This window comes from Osmerus mordax, chromosome 22, assembly GCF_038355195.1.
Source record: "Osmerus mordax isolate fOsmMor3 chromosome 22, fOsmMor3.pri, whole genome shotgun sequence".
NCBI classification, from domain to species: domain Eukaryota; kingdom Metazoa; phylum Chordata; class Actinopteri; order Osmeriformes; family Osmeridae; genus Osmerus; species Osmerus mordax.
In genome coordinates this window covers 11,716,414-11,725,731 of record NC_090071.1, presented here as the reverse complement: position 1 = coordinate 11,725,731, position 9,318 = coordinate 11,716,414, and the positions used below count along the sequence as shown (strand labels likewise).

Here is a 9,318-nt window from a genome sequence, read left to right as displayed (position 1 = left end):
TGTGAGCGTCAGCATGAGTACAGTCTGGTTCGACTGCTTACTTGACATCAATTTGAATCTCACAGGGATTGCGAGTATCGATTCCCCTGCATATGACAGGCAAAGGAAGCGCTGCAGCGTTTGAGCTAACTCGCACTTCCCTTGCTCCTACCTGGGAGAGTTGAATCGTCCCACACTTTGGAGCTGCTTTTCCGAAACACGTGCAAAGGTTGTTGTGGAACGGAGCTCCATTTTTCAATGAAAAAGCTGTTGGAGAATGCGGGCATCGATACCGCTGCCTCTCGCATGCGAAGCAAGCGCTCTACCACTTGAGCTAATTCCCCCATATTAAGCTCCTCGTTGGGGAACTTGTTAGCATCAGCATGAGGACCCAAATTGTATTAGGCCAATCGTGTCGTCATCCTTCATGCCAATGCGATTCTTGTAAATGTTGCTTTGGAAAGGAACTAAATCTTGCCAGTTAAACAGCATCACCTGTGGAGGATGCGGGCATCGATCCCGCTACCTCTCGCATGCTAAGCGAGCGCTCTACCATTTGAGCTAATCCCCCATGTAGAGTTCCTCGTTGGGGAACTTGTGAGCGTCAGCATGAGTACAGTCTGGTTCGACTGCTTACTTGACATCAATTTGAATCTCACAGGGATTGCGAGTATCGATTCCCCTGCATATGACAGGCAAAGGAAGCGCTGCAGCGTTTGAGCTAACTCGCACTTCCCTTGCTCCTACCTGGGAGAGTTGAATCGTCCCACACTTTGGAGCTGCTTTTCCGAAACACGTGCAAAGGTTGTTGTGGAACGGAGCTCCATTTTTCAATGAAAAAGCTGTTGGAGAATGCGGGCATCGATCCCGCTGCCTCTCGCATGCGAAGCAAGCGCTCTACCACTTGAGCTAATTCCCCCATACTAAGCTCCTCGTTGGGGAACTTGTTAGCATCAGCATGAGGACCCAAATTGTATTAGGCCAATCGTGTCGTCATCCTTCATGCCAATGCGATTCTTGTAGATGTTGCTTTGGAAAGGAACTAAATCTTGCCAGTTAAACAGCATCACCTGTGGAGGATGCGGGCATCGATCCCGCTACCTCTCGCATGCTAAGCGAGCGCTCTACCATTTGAGCTAATCCCCCATGTAGAGTTTCTCGTTGGGGAACTTGTGAGCGTCAGCATGAGTACAGTCTGGTTCGACTGCTTACTTGACATCAATTTGAATCTCACAGGGATTGCGAGTATCGATTCCCCTGCGTAAGAAACTAAATCTTGCCAGTTAAACAGCATCACCTATGGAGGATGCAGGCATCGATCCCGCTACCTCTCGCATGCTAAGCGAGCGCTCTACCATTTGAGCTAATCCCCCATGTAGAGTTCCTCGTTGGGGAACTTGTGAGCGTCAGCATGAGTACAGTCTGGTTCGACTGCTTACTTGACATCAATTTGAATCTCACAGGGATTGCGAGTATCGATTCCCCTGCATATGACAGGCAAAGGAAGCGCTGCAGCGTTTGAGCTAACTCGCACTTCCCTTGCTCCTACCTGGGAGAGTTGAATCGTTCCACACTTTGGAGCTGCTTTTACGAAACACGTGCAAAGGTTGTTGTGGAACGGAGCTCCATTTTTCAATGAAAAAGCTGTTGGAGAATGCGGGCATCGATCCCGCTGCCTCTCGCATGCGAAGCAAGCGCTCTACCACTTGAGCTAATTCCCCCATATTAAGCTCCTCGTTGGGGAACTTGTTAGCATCAGCATGGGGACCCAAATTGTATTAGGCCAATCGTGTCGTCATCCTTCATGCCAATGCGATTCTTGTAAATGTTGCTTTGGAAAGGAACTAAATCTTGCCAGTTAAACAGCATCACCTGTGGAGGATGCGGGCATCGATCCCGCTACCTCTCGCATGCTAAGCGAGCGCTCTACCATTTGAGCTAATCCCCCATGTAGAGTTTCTCATTGGGGAACTTGTGAGCGTCAGCATGAGTACAGTCTGGTTCGACTGCTTACTTGACATCAATTTGAATCTCACAGGGATTGCGAGTATCGATTCCCCTGCATATGACAGGCAAAGGAAGCGCTGCAGCGTTTGAGCTAACTCGCACTTCCCTTGCTCCTACCTGGGAGAGTTGAATCGTCCCACACTTTTGAGCTGCTTTTCCGAAACACGTGCAAAGGTTGTTGTGGAACGGAGCTCCATTTTTCAATGAAAAAGCTGTTGGAGAATGCGGGCATCGATCCCGCTGCCTCTCGCATGCGAAGCAAGCGCTCTACCACTTGAGCTAATTCCCCCATATTAAGCTCCTCGTTGGGGAACTTGTTAGCATGAGCATGAGGACCCAAATTGTATTAGGCCAATCGTGTCGTCATCCTTCATGCCAATGCGATTCTTGTAGATGTTGCTTTGGAAAGGAACTAAATCTTGCCAGTTAAACAGCATCACCTGTGGAGGATGCGGGCATCGATCCCGCTACCTCTCGCATGCTAAGCGAGCGCTCTACCATTTGAGCTAATCCCCCACCTTACATGTGTGTATTTTCCTTGGAAGAGTTAAAAACTGCTCAGTCTTGAGTCACAATTGACAATCTGGCTCGACTGCTTACTTGACATCAATTTGAATCTCACAGGGATTGCGAGTATCGATTCCCCTGCGTAAGAAACTAAATCTTGCCAGTTAAACAGCATCACCTATGGAGGATGCGGGCATCGATCCCGCTACCTCTCGCATGCTAAGCGAGCGCTCTACCATTTGAGCTAATCCCCCATGTAGAGTTCCTCGTTGGGGAACTTGTGAGCGTCAGCATGAGTACAGTCTGGTTCGACTGCTTACTTGACATCAATTTGAATCTCACAGGGATTGCGAGTATCGATTCCCCTGCATATGACAGGCAAAGGAAGCGCTGCAGCGTTTGAGCTAACTCGCACTTCCCTTGCTCCTACCTGGGAGAGTTGAATCGTCCCACACTTTGGAGCTGCTTTTCCGAAACACGTGCAAAGGTTGTTGTGGAACGGAGCTCCATTTTTCAATGAAAAAGCTGTTGGAGAATGCGGGCATCGATCCCGCTGCCTCTCGCATGCGAAGCAAGCGCTCTACCACTTGAGCTAATTCCCCCATATTAAGCTCCTCGTTGGGGAACTTGTTAGCATCAGCATGAGGACCCAAATTGTCTTCGGCCAATCGTGTCGTCATCCTTCATGCCAATGCGATTCTTGTAAATGTTGCTTTGGAAAGGAACTAAATCTTGCCAGTTAAACAGCATCACCTGTGGAGGATGCGGGCATCGATCCCGCTACCTCTCGCATGCTAAGCGAGCGCTCTACCATTTGAGCTAATCCCCCACCTTACGTGTGTGTATTTTCCTTGGAAGAGTTAAAAACTGCTCAGTCTTGAGTCACAATTGACAATCTGGCTCGACTGCTTACTTGACATCAATTTGAATCTCACAGGGATTGCGAGTATCGATTCCCCTGCGTAAGAAACTAAATCTTGCCAGTTAAACAGCATCACCTATGGAAGATGCGGGCATCGATCCCGCTACCTCTCGCATGCAAAGCGAGCGCTCTACCATTTGAGCTAATCCCCCATGTAGAGTTCCTCGTTGGGGAACTTGTGAGCGTCAGCATGAGTACAGTCTGGTTCGACTGCTTACTTGACATCAATTTGAATCTCACAGGGATTGCGAGTATCGATTCCCCTGCATATGACAGGCAAAGGAAGCGCTGCAGCGTTTGAGCTAACTCGCACTTCCCTTGCTCCTACCTGGGAGAGTTGAATCGTCCCACACTTTGGAGCTGCTTTTCCGAAACACGTGCAAAGGTTGTTGTGGAACGGAGCTCCATTTTTCAATGAAAAAGCTGTTGGAGAATGCGGGCATCGATCCCGCTGCCTCTCGCATGCGAAGCAAGCGCTCTACCACTTGAGCTAATTCCCCCATATTAAGCTCCTCGTTGGGGAACTTGTTAGCATCAGCATGAGGACCCAAATTGTATTAGGCCAATCGTGTCGTCATCCTTCATGCCAATGCGATTCTTGTAGATGTTGCTTTGGAAAGGAACTAAATCTTGCCAGTTAAACAGCATCACCTGTGGAGGATGCGGGCATCGATCCCGCTACCTCTCGCATGCTAAGCGAGCGCTCTACCATTTGAGCTAATCCCCCATGTAGAGTTTCTCATTGGGGAACTTGTGAGCGTCAGCATGAGTACAGTCTGGTTCGACTGCTTACTTGACATCAATTTGAATCTCACAGGGATTGCGAGTATCGATTCCCCTGCATATGACAGGCAAAGGAAGCGCTGCAGCGTTTGAGCTAACTCGCACTTCCCTTGCTCCTACCTGGGAGAGTTGAATCGTCCCACACTTTTGAGCTGCTTTTCCGAAACACGTGCAAAGGTTGTTGTGGAACGGAGCTCCATTTTTCAATGAAAAAGCTGTTGGAGAATGCGGGCATCGATCCCGCTGCCTCTCGCATGCGAAGCAAGCGCTCTACCACTTGAGCTAATTCCCCCATATTAAGCTCCTCGTTGGGGAACTTGTTAGCATGAGCATGAGGACCCAAATTGTATTAGGCCAATCGTGTCGTCATCCTTCATGCCAATGCGATTCTTGTAGATGTTGCTTTGGAAAGGAACTAAATCTTGCCAGTTAAACAGCATCACCTGTGGAGGATGCGGGCATCGATCCCGCTACCTCTCGCATGCTAAGCGAGCGCTCTACCATTTGAGCTAATCCCCCACCTTACATGTGTGTATTTTCCTTGGAAGAGTTAAAAACTGCTCAGTCTTGAGTCACAATTGACAATCTGGCTCGACTGCTTACTTGACATCAATTTGAATCTCACAGGGATTGCGAGTATCGATTCCCCTGCGTAAGAAACTAAATCTTGCCAGTTAAACAGCATCACCTATGGAGGATGCGGGCATCGATCCCGCTACCTCTCGCATGCAAAGCGAGCGTTCTACCATTTGAGCTAATCCCCCATGTAGAGTTCCTCGTTGGGGAACTTGTGAGCGTCAGCATGAGTACAGTCTGGTTCGACTGCTTACTTGACATCAATTTGAATCTCACAGGGATTGCGAGTATCGATTCCCCTGCATATGACAGGCAAAGGAAGCGCTGCAGCGTTTGAGCTAACTCGCACTTCCCTTGCTCCTACCTGGGAGAGTTGAATCGTCCCACACTTTGGAGCTGCTTTTCCGAAACACGTGCAAAGGTTGTTGTGGAACGGAGCTCCATTTTTCAATGAAAAACCTGTTGGAGAATGCGGGCATCGATCCCGCTGCCTCTCGCATGCGAAGCAAGCGCTCTACCACTTGAGCTAATTCCCCCATATTAAGCTCCTCGTTGGGGAACTTGTTAGCATCAGCATGAGGACCCAAATTGTATTAGGCCAATCGTGTCGTCATCCTTCATGCCAATGCGATTCTTGTAGATGTTGCTTTGGAAAGGAACTAAATCTTGCCAGTTAAACAGCATCACCTGTGGAGGATGCGGGCATCGATCCCGCTACCTCTCGCATGCTAAGCGAGCGCTCTACCATTTGAGCTAATCCCCCACCTTACGTGTGTGTATTTTCCTTGGAAGAGTTAAAAACTGCTCAGTCTTGAGTCACAATCGACAATCTGGCTCGACTGCTTACTTGACATCAATTTGAATCTCACAGGGATTGCGAGTATCGATTCCCCTGCGTAAGAAACTAAATCTTGCCAGTTAAACAGCATCACCTATGGAGGATGCGGGCATCGATCCCGCTACCTCTCGCATGCAAAGCGAGCGCTCTACCATTTGAGCTAATCCCCCATGTAGAGTTCCTCGTTGGGGAACTTGTGAGCGTCAGCATGAGTACAGTCTGGTTCGACTGCTTACTTGACATCAATTTGAATCTCACAGGGATTGCGAGTATCGATTCCCCTGCATATGACAGGCAAAGGAAGCGCTGCAGCGTTTGAGCTAACTCGCACTTCCCTTGCTCCTACCTGGGAGAGTTGAATCGTCCCACACTTTGGAGCTGCTTTTCCGAAACACGTGCAAAGGTTGTTGTGGAACGGAGCTCCATTTTTCAATGAAAAAGCTGTTGGAGAATGCGGGCATCGATCCCGCTGCCTCTCGCATGCGAAGCAAGCGCTCTACCACTTGAGCTAATTCCCCCATATTAAGCTCCTCGTTGGGGAACTTGTTAGCATCAGCATGAGGACCCAAATTGTATTAGGCCAATCGTGTCGTCATCCTTCATGCCAATGCGATTCTTATAAATGTTGCTTTGGAAAGGAACTAAATCTTGCCAGTTAAACAGCATCACCTGTGGAGGATGCGGGCATCGATCCCGCTACCTCTCGCATGCAAAGCGAGCGCTCTACCATTTGAGCTAATCCCCCATGTAGAGTTTCTCGTTGGGGAACTTGTGAGCGTCAGCATGAGTACAGTCTGGTTCGACTGCTTACTTGACATCAATTTGAATCTCACAGGGATTGCGAGTATCGATTCCCCTGCATATGACAGGCAAAGGAAGCGCTGCAGCGTTTGAGCTAACTCGCACTTCCCTTGCTCCTACCTGGGAGAGTTGAATCGTCCCACACTTTGGAGCTGCTTTTCCGAAACACGTGCAAAGGTTGTTGTGGAACGGAGCTCCATTTTTCAATGAAAAAGCTGTTGGAGAATGCGGGCATCGATCCCGCTGCCTCTCGCATGCGAAGCAAGCGCTCTACCACTTGAGCTAATTCCCCCATATTAAGCTCCTCGTTGGGGAACTTGTTAGCATGAGCATGAGGACCCAAATTGTATTAGGCCAATCGTGTCGTCATCCTTCATGCCAATGCGATTCTTGTAAATGTTGCTTTGGAAAGGAACTAAATCTTGCCAGTTAAACAGCATCACCTGTGGAGGATGCGGGCATCGATCCCGCTACCTCTCGCATGCTAAGCGAGCGCTCTACCATTTGAGCTAATCCCCCACCTTACGTGTGTGTATTTTCCTTGGAAGAGTTAAAAACTGCTCAGTCTTGAGTCACAATCGACAATCTGGCTCGACTGCTTACTTGACATCAATTTGAATCTCACAGGGATTGCGAGTATCGATTCCCCTGCGTAAGAAACTAAATCTTGCCAGTTAAACAGCATCACCTATGGAGGATGCGGGCATCGATCCCGCTACCTCTCGCATGCAAAGCGAGCGCTCTACCATTTGAGCTAATCCCCCATGTAGAGTTCCTCGTTGGGGAACTTGTGAGCGTCAGCATGAGTACAGTCTGGTTCGACTGCTTACTTGACATCAATTTGAATCTCACAGGGATTGCGAGTATCGATTCCCCTGCATATGACAGGCAAAGGAAGCGCTGCAGCGTTTGAGCTAACTCGCACTTCCCTTGCTCCTACCTGGGAGAGTTGAATCGTCCCACACTTTGGAGCTGCTTTTCCGAAACACGTGCAAAGGTTGTTGTGGAACGGAGCTCCATTTTTCAATGAAAAAGCTGTTGGAGAATGCGGGCATCGATACCGCTGCCTCTCGCATGCGAAGCAAGCGCTCTACCACTTGAGCTAATTCCCCCATATTAAGCTCCTCGTTGGGGAACTTGTTAGCATGAGCATGAGGACCCAAATTGTATTAGGCCAATCGTGTCGTCATCCTTCATGCCAATGCGATTCTTGTAGATGTTGCTTTGGAAAGGAACTAAATCTTGCCAGTTAAACAGCATCACCTGTGGAGGATGCGGGCATCGATCCCGCTACCTCTCGCATGCTAAGCGAGCGCTCTACCATTTGAGCTAATCCCCCACCTTACATGTGTGTATTTTCCTTGGAAGAGTTAAAAACTGCTCAGTCTTGAGTCACAATTGACAATCTGGCTCGACTGCTTACTTGACATCAATTTGAATCTCACAGGGATTGCGAGTATCGATTCCCCTGCGTAAGAAACTAAATCTTGCCAGTTAAACAGCATCACCTATGGAGGATGCGGGCATCGATCCCGCTACCTCTCGCATGCAAAGCGAGCGTTCTACCATTTGAGCTAATCCCCCATGTAGAGTTCCTCGTTGGGGAACTTGTGAGCGTCAGCATGAGTACAGTCTGGTTCGACTGCTTACTTGACATCAATTTGAATCTCACAGGGATTGCGAGTATCGATTCCCCTGCATATGACAGGCAAAGGAAGCGCTGCAGCGTTTGAGCTAACTCGCACTTCCCTTGCTCCTACCTGGGAGAGTTGAATCGTCCCACACTTTGGAGCTGCTTTTCCGAAACACGTGCAAAGGTTGTTGTGGAACGGAGCTCCATTTTTCAATGAAAAAGCTGTTGGAGAATGCGGGCATCGATCCCGCTGCCTCTCGCATGCGAAGCAAGCGCTCTACCACTTGAGCTAATTCCCCCATATTAAGCTCCTCGTTGGGGAACTTGTTAGCATGAGCATGAGGACCCAAATTGTATTAGGCCAATCGTGTCGTCATCCTTCATGCCAATGCGATTCTTGTAAATGTTGCTTTGGAAAGGAACTAAATCTTGCCAGTTAAACAGCATCACCTGTGGAGGATGCGGGCATCGATCCCGCTACCTCTCGCATGCTAAGCGAGCGCTCTACCATTTGAGCTAATCCCCCACCTTACGTGTGTGTATTTTCCTTGGAAGAGTTAAAAACTGCTCAGTCTTGAGTCACAATCGACAATCTGGCTCGACTGCTTACTTGACATCAATTTGAATCTCACAGGGATTGCGAGTATCGATTCCCCTGCGTAAGAAACTAAATCTTGCCAGTTAAACAGCATCACCTATGGAGGATGCGGGCATCGATCCCGCTACCTCTCGCATTGCAAAGCGAGCGCTCTACCATTTGAGCTAATCCCCCATGTAGAGTTCCTCGTTGGGGAACTTGTGAGCGTCAGCATGAGTACAGTCTGGTTCGACTGCTTACTTGACATCAATTTGAATCTCACAGGGATTGCGAGTATCGATTCCCCTGCGTAAGAAACTAAATCTTGCCAGTTAAACAGCATCACCTATGGAGGATGCGGGCATCGATCCCGCTACCTCTCGCATGCAAAGCGAGCGCTCTACCAATTGAGCTAATCCCCCATGTAGAGTTCCTCGTTGGGGAACTTGTGAGCGTCAGCATGAGTACAGTCTGGTTCGACTGCTTACTTGACATCAATTTGAATCTCACAGGGATTGCGAGTATCGATTCCCCTGCATATGACAGGCAAAGGAAGCGCTGCAGCGTTTGAGCTAACTCGCACTTCCCTTGCTCCTACCTGGGAGAGTTGAATCGTCCCACACTTTGGAGCTGCTTTTCCGAAACACGTGCAAAGGTTGTTGTGGAACGGAGCTCCATTTTTCAATGAAAAAGCT

General features: G+C 48.9%; 27 non-coding genes across 27 annotated transcripts; all 27 read right to left on the bottom strand.

Moving 5' to 3' along the window:
• Window positions 1-477: 477 nt before the first annotated feature.
• On the bottom strand, window positions 478-550 carry trnaa-agc (transfer RNA alanine (anticodon AGC)). Its single transcript has one exon. It is a non-coding gene; the product is annotated as a tRNA-Ala (tRNA).
• A 275-nt stretch (window positions 551-825) lies between these two features.
• trnaa-cgc (transfer RNA alanine (anticodon CGC)) lies at window positions 826-898 on the bottom strand. The gene has a single exon. It is a non-coding gene; the product is annotated as a tRNA-Ala (tRNA).
• Window positions 899-1,052: 154 nt separating this feature from the next.
• trnaa-agc (transfer RNA alanine (anticodon AGC)) lies at window positions 1,053-1,125 on the bottom strand. Its single transcript has one exon. It is a non-coding gene; the product is annotated as a tRNA-Ala (tRNA).
• A 502-nt stretch (window positions 1,126-1,627) lies between these two features.
• Window positions 1,628-1,700, bottom strand: trnaa-cgc (transfer RNA alanine (anticodon CGC)). Its single transcript has one exon. It is a non-coding gene; the product is annotated as a tRNA-Ala (tRNA).
• Window positions 1,701-1,854: 154 nt separating this feature from the next.
• On the bottom strand, window positions 1,855-1,927 carry trnaa-agc (transfer RNA alanine (anticodon AGC)). Its single transcript has one exon. It is a non-coding gene; the product is annotated as a tRNA-Ala (tRNA).
• Window positions 1,928-2,202: 275 nt separating this feature from the next.
• Window positions 2,203-2,275, bottom strand: trnaa-cgc (transfer RNA alanine (anticodon CGC)). The gene has a single exon. It is a non-coding gene; the product is annotated as a tRNA-Ala (tRNA).
• A 154-nt stretch (window positions 2,276-2,429) lies between these two features.
• On the bottom strand, window positions 2,430-2,502 carry trnaa-agc (transfer RNA alanine (anticodon AGC)). The gene has a single exon. It is a non-coding gene; the product is annotated as a tRNA-Ala (tRNA).
• Window positions 2,503-2,674: 172 nt separating this feature from the next.
• trnaa-agc (transfer RNA alanine (anticodon AGC)) lies at window positions 2,675-2,747 on the bottom strand. Its single transcript has one exon. It is a non-coding gene; the product is annotated as a tRNA-Ala (tRNA).
• Window positions 2,748-3,022: 275 nt separating this feature from the next.
• Window positions 3,023-3,095, bottom strand: trnaa-cgc (transfer RNA alanine (anticodon CGC)). The gene has a single exon. It is a non-coding gene; the product is annotated as a tRNA-Ala (tRNA).
• Window positions 3,096-3,249: 154 nt separating this feature from the next.
• On the bottom strand, window positions 3,250-3,322 carry trnaa-agc (transfer RNA alanine (anticodon AGC)). Its single transcript has one exon. It is a non-coding gene; the product is annotated as a tRNA-Ala (tRNA).
• Window positions 3,323-3,494: 172 nt separating this feature from the next.
• On the bottom strand, window positions 3,495-3,567 carry trnaa-ugc (transfer RNA alanine (anticodon UGC)). The gene has a single exon. It is a non-coding gene; the product is annotated as a tRNA-Ala (tRNA).
• A 275-nt stretch (window positions 3,568-3,842) lies between these two features.
• Window positions 3,843-3,915, bottom strand: trnaa-cgc (transfer RNA alanine (anticodon CGC)). The gene has a single exon. It is a non-coding gene; the product is annotated as a tRNA-Ala (tRNA).
• A 154-nt stretch (window positions 3,916-4,069) lies between these two features.
• Window positions 4,070-4,142, bottom strand: trnaa-agc (transfer RNA alanine (anticodon AGC)). The gene has a single exon. It is a non-coding gene; the product is annotated as a tRNA-Ala (tRNA).
• Window positions 4,143-4,417: 275 nt separating this feature from the next.
• trnaa-cgc (transfer RNA alanine (anticodon CGC)) lies at window positions 4,418-4,490 on the bottom strand. The gene has a single exon. It is a non-coding gene; the product is annotated as a tRNA-Ala (tRNA).
• Window positions 4,491-4,644: 154 nt separating this feature from the next.
• Window positions 4,645-4,717, bottom strand: trnaa-agc (transfer RNA alanine (anticodon AGC)). The gene has a single exon. It is a non-coding gene; the product is annotated as a tRNA-Ala (tRNA).
• Window positions 4,718-5,237: 520 nt separating this feature from the next.
• On the bottom strand, window positions 5,238-5,310 carry trnaa-cgc (transfer RNA alanine (anticodon CGC)). Its single transcript has one exon. It is a non-coding gene; the product is annotated as a tRNA-Ala (tRNA).
• A 154-nt stretch (window positions 5,311-5,464) lies between these two features.
• On the bottom strand, window positions 5,465-5,537 carry trnaa-agc (transfer RNA alanine (anticodon AGC)). The gene has a single exon. It is a non-coding gene; the product is annotated as a tRNA-Ala (tRNA).
• A 172-nt stretch (window positions 5,538-5,709) lies between these two features.
• On the bottom strand, window positions 5,710-5,782 carry trnaa-ugc (transfer RNA alanine (anticodon UGC)). The gene has a single exon. It is a non-coding gene; the product is annotated as a tRNA-Ala (tRNA).
• A 275-nt stretch (window positions 5,783-6,057) lies between these two features.
• Window positions 6,058-6,130, bottom strand: trnaa-cgc (transfer RNA alanine (anticodon CGC)). Its single transcript has one exon. It is a non-coding gene; the product is annotated as a tRNA-Ala (tRNA).
• Window positions 6,131-6,284: 154 nt separating this feature from the next.
• On the bottom strand, window positions 6,285-6,357 carry trnaa-ugc (transfer RNA alanine (anticodon UGC)). The gene has a single exon. It is a non-coding gene; the product is annotated as a tRNA-Ala (tRNA).
• A 275-nt stretch (window positions 6,358-6,632) lies between these two features.
• Window positions 6,633-6,705, bottom strand: trnaa-cgc (transfer RNA alanine (anticodon CGC)). The gene has a single exon. It is a non-coding gene; the product is annotated as a tRNA-Ala (tRNA).
• Window positions 6,706-6,859: 154 nt separating this feature from the next.
• trnaa-agc (transfer RNA alanine (anticodon AGC)) lies at window positions 6,860-6,932 on the bottom strand. Its single transcript has one exon. It is a non-coding gene; the product is annotated as a tRNA-Ala (tRNA).
• A 172-nt stretch (window positions 6,933-7,104) lies between these two features.
• trnaa-ugc (transfer RNA alanine (anticodon UGC)) lies at window positions 7,105-7,177 on the bottom strand. The gene has a single exon. It is a non-coding gene; the product is annotated as a tRNA-Ala (tRNA).
• Window positions 7,178-7,679: 502 nt separating this feature from the next.
• trnaa-agc (transfer RNA alanine (anticodon AGC)) lies at window positions 7,680-7,752 on the bottom strand. Its single transcript has one exon. It is a non-coding gene; the product is annotated as a tRNA-Ala (tRNA).
• A 520-nt stretch (window positions 7,753-8,272) lies between these two features.
• Window positions 8,273-8,345, bottom strand: trnaa-cgc (transfer RNA alanine (anticodon CGC)). Its single transcript has one exon. It is a non-coding gene; the product is annotated as a tRNA-Ala (tRNA).
• Window positions 8,346-8,499: 154 nt separating this feature from the next.
• Window positions 8,500-8,572, bottom strand: trnaa-agc (transfer RNA alanine (anticodon AGC)). The gene has a single exon. It is a non-coding gene; the product is annotated as a tRNA-Ala (tRNA).
• A 400-nt stretch (window positions 8,573-8,972) lies between these two features.
• Window positions 8,973-9,045, bottom strand: trnaa-ugc (transfer RNA alanine (anticodon UGC)). The gene has a single exon. It is a non-coding gene; the product is annotated as a tRNA-Ala (tRNA).
• Between the last annotated feature and the right edge of the window lie 273 nt (window positions 9,046-9,318).